This window comes from Coenobita brevimanus, chromosome 15, assembly GCF_032717465.1.
Source record: "Coenobita brevimanus isolate Jiangsu-jjx chromosome 15, ASM3271746v2, whole genome shotgun sequence".
Lineage (NCBI taxonomy): Eukaryota > Metazoa > Arthropoda > Malacostraca > Decapoda > Coenobitidae > Coenobita > Coenobita brevimanus.
In genome coordinates, this window is record NC_136968.1 from 4,433,748 (window position 1) to 4,438,645 (window position 4,898).

Consider the following 4,898-nt stretch of genomic DNA (forward strand, 5'->3'; position numbering starts at 1 on the left):
TTGTCCAAATGCCTCAATGTCACCACTCCACAAGGGTGAGCAGTATTCCATCTGAGAATGCACATGCCTTTTATATACTATAGTGACCAACTGCTCATGTGTGAAGAATTCTCAAACTCGTTACAGTAGTCCCAGTTTTTTAGAAGCAGCTTTAGCAATAGATCTGACATGAGATGTCCAACTTAGGTTGGCTGTCAGTGTTACTCCAAGGATATCAATACTAGAGGAGACAGGGATATTTACATTATTAAAAATTATAAGGGTGTCACTACATGTGTAAAACATGCAGCATTGTTAGCAAAAACAGTTTTTTTCCTTAAGCTTAGGGGCCATGCCACGTTGAGTACACCGCTTCCCGTCCGATAAGCGAAGTTAAGCAACATTGGATCTGGTTAGTACTTGGATGGGTGACCGCCTGGGAACACCAGATGCTGTTGGCATAACTCCCTACGTGTCAAGTGGGGTTGGTGGAGGATTAGTGCCCCTCCCTGTAAAACAATTAACTCTAAGCCCTTGACCACCCCATTTGGGATGCATGACGTCTGGCAATGGATGGATGGATGGATACTTTAGTGTCAGTGTATCCTGCTTGTAGTTTTGAAATTTTATGGTGTCCTTTCAACAATGAAAAAATGAAAGAATTTCCTGTAAATCTAATGCTGGTGCTTATTATTTTAGGTGGAGGGCCACCGGACTGTAAGGAGCGCACACCACTGGAGGAGATCTTGCTCTCTCTCATTGGCGACAAAGCCATTGAGGGCCAGCCGTTGCCAGAGACTGACCCATCTCATCCAGCTACCCTGCCTGTTGCTGCAGCTACCTTTCCCTCCCCTGCTCAGCCTGCTGCTTTGACTCCATTTAATCTGCCTCACACATCTGCCTCTCAGCCAGCACCAGTGACTCCAGCAGCCCTTCCTGTTCCTGGAACTGCTGCTGAGCAAGCATCAGCACCCCGTCATGTCAAACGATGCCTCTTGGCTGAATATCCAGCACATGCAGCTACAGCATCAAACAGTTCAAGCCTGCCTGATGATATCCTTGTTGTAGGTAAGACTAGTTCAGTGTTGTGGTGATGATTACTGAGCAATCAATACATATAATTCCTTCTTCCTAATGCACTGCGGCATTTATAGTCGGTGAATCACATGCCTTGCTTTAAGGCTGATGTTCAGTACAGAGCCGTACTAATTACTCGTATTACTTATTAGGTTTGAAATGTTGGAATGGCTCTAATGAATGAGGGTGGGGTGTGGGAGCTTGTGTTGTTGTCAGCTGATGATATTGTATTGCTGAGATTAATGGCATAATAGGCTTACTGCAAAACCTTTACTGGACTGGGAGAAGAAGAGGCAGAATAGTAAAAGGTATACTGTATATATATATATATATATATATATATATATATATATATATATATATATATATATATATATACATATATTATATTATATATATATATATATATATATATATATATATATATATATATATTATATTATATATATATATATATATATATATATATATATATATATATATATATATATATATATATATATATATATATATATATATATATATATATATATATATATATATATATATATATATATATATATATATATATATATATATATATATATATATATATATATATATATATATATATATATATATATATATATATATATATATATATATATATATATATATATATATATATATATATATATATATATATATATATATATATATATATATATATATATATATATATATATATATATATATATATATTATATTATATTATATATATATATATATATATATATATATATATATATATATATATATATATATATATATATATATATATATATATATATATATATATATATATATATATATATATATATATATATATATATATATATATATATATATATATATATATATATATATATATATATATATATATATATATATATATATATATATATATATATATATATATATATATATATATATATATATATATATATATATATATATATATATATATATATATATATATATATATATATATATATATATATATATATTATATATATATATATATATATATATATATATATATATATATATATATATATATATTATATATATATATATATATATATATATATATATATATATATATATATATATATATATATATATATATATATATATATATATATATATATATATATATATATATATATATATATATATATATATATATATATATATATATATATATATATATATATATATATATATTATATAAAAGGTATACTGTATATATATATCTATATATATATATATATATATATATATATATATCTATTGCCAGACGCCTCAATCCCGTTTGGGGTGGCCACAAACAAATCGCCTCCAAGTCACCCTGTCCCCCGCCATTTCACTGCCCTGCTCCCAACTCACCCCTCTCTCATATACCTCTCCACCCCATCCCTCCATCTCATCCTCGGCCTCCCCCTCCCTCTTCCCCCCTCCACCTCACTCATATACACTCTCTTCGTCAGTCTTTCACCCTCCATCCTCTCCACATGGCCAAACCACCTCAGTGTGTTCCTCACAACGCTTCCTATCACATCCACATCCACACCACAACGCTCCTTTATATCCTCATTCGTCAGCCTGTCTCTCCACGTGACTCCACAGGCTCCTCTTAAATAACTCATTTCCACTGCTCTCACTCTTGACTTGTGTCCTTCCAACAATGTCCAAGCTTCACTTCCGTATGTTAGAGTTGGTATCACAATACTGTCATGTAGTAACTTTTTCACTTCCATGCTCACTTCCCTGTTTCTTATCACTGCTTTCAAGGAACCAGCAACCTTTCTTCCCTGCTGTACCCTTTCAAGCACTTCACCCTCCAAACCTCCATCCTCACTCATCACACTACCCAAATACTTAAACGTACTCACATTTTCCAATTCCTCACCATCCAACCTCGCTGTACATTCACTAACTTCACCTCTCTCAAAGACCATCACTTTACTCTTCCCTACATTCACCTTTAGGTTCCATTTCTTACACACTCTCTCAAACTCATCCACCAAGCCTTGCAGCTCCCCTTCGTCTTCACTCAACAACACAGTATCATCTGCAAACAACAGTACAGGGAGTTTCCAAACACTATCCTCTCTCACCAGGGCCACTCCAACATCCACTACCCTACCTTGTACCTCTTTTATTACCCCATCTATGTACAGATTGAACAACCATGGAGACATGACACATCCCTGTTTCAAACCAACTTTCAAAGAGAAAAATTCACTTAGTTCACCATCCACACGCACTGCAGCCTTCGCACCATCGTACATACTCTTCACAGCATTCAACAACTTCCCATCTACTCCATATATTCTTAACACTTTCCACAATCCTTGTCTATCCACCCTGTCATATGCTTTCTCCAAATCCATGAAAGCCGCACACAACTTCTTTCCCTTCTCTAGAAACTTTTCCACTAAAGATCTAAGAATGAATATCTGATCTCCACAACCTCTTCCCTTCCTAAAGCCTCCCTGTTCTTCTCCAACTAATTTCTCTGTTCTTTCTCTAACTCTGTCTATAAGTATCCTACCATACACTTTTCCTATTATACTAAGAAGACAAATGCCCCTATGATTACCACACACTTCTTTTTCCCCTTTTCCTTTGTACAAGGGAATAATTATACCTGACTTCCAATCCTCCGGGACTGTACCTTCCTCCCAGGCCAATCTGCACATCTTCCACATCCACTCTACTACTATCTCTCCCCCATGCTTCAGCATTTCACCACACACTCCATCAATTCCTGGGGCTTTCCCCGATTTAACTTTCTTCATTGCTTCCACAACTTCTATCCTACTGATTTCTTCCTGTCTTCTCACCTCCCTCCTTCTCCCAGCCATTCCCCAGCCACTTATACTCGCATTACTTCCATCCTCTACGTTCAACAATTCCTTAAAGTGTTCTCTCCATCTGTTCACTTTTTCTCCCTTCTCCACTAATAATCTACCATTTTTATCTTTCACTCCCATGCTAACTTCACTTCCACCCTGTCTTACTCTTTTCACTTCTCTCCAGAACATTTTCTTACAGTCCCTCCACTTTACACTCAAATTCCTTCCAAATTCCTCATCCACTCTCTTCTTACTCTCTCTTACTAATCTTTTCACCTCTCTCTTTCTTTCCACATATAACTCTCTCTTCCGCCTCTCAACTTCTTCCACGCCCCTATGTCTCATCCATTCATTGTATGCTTTCTTCTTTTGTGCCACAGCCTGTTTCACCTCTTCAGTCCACCATGCTGTTCCTTGCACCCCCCTCTGTCTTCTCTTCCCTCCACACACCACATCACATGCTGCACATATTTCTTCTGTAAATATCTTACACACACCTTCCACGTCCACCATCTGCTCCAATTCATAGTTGCCCAATCGTTCCTCCACTTCTCTCTTATACTCTGCCTTTTTCACATCCTCTTGTAACCTTTCCACTCTCCTTGCAACTACTCCTTCCTCTCGTCTTTCCCTTCTTCTATTCCTCCATCTTACTTGCATTCTTACTTGCATTCTAATTCTGGCCACCACCAAGTTAGTGGCTGGGTTGGGGTTTAGGTTTAGTGAATGGAAATGTCAGCACTGAAGTGTTTTAAGGGAGGTCAGTCAAATGGTGAGCGGCTGGCATGAAGACTTGTGTGTGGCATCCCGTTCTAGGAAATTTACACCTTTTGTTTCATACATTAAGCATGTCTTTTTATTTCAGGTGTAACAGAGGACACACCTTTAGAGGATGTGAGTGCACGGCCTACACCTAGGAAGAGGAGGCGTCGTTCACTTACT

General features: G+C 35.9%; 1 pseudogene; it reads left to right on the forward strand.

The window, feature by feature from the left end:
• The first annotated feature begins 321 nt into the window (after positions 1-321).
• On the forward strand, positions 322-440 carry LOC145390842 (5S ribosomal RNA; annotated as a pseudogene).
• The last annotated feature ends 4,458 nt before the right edge of the window (positions 441-4,898 follow it).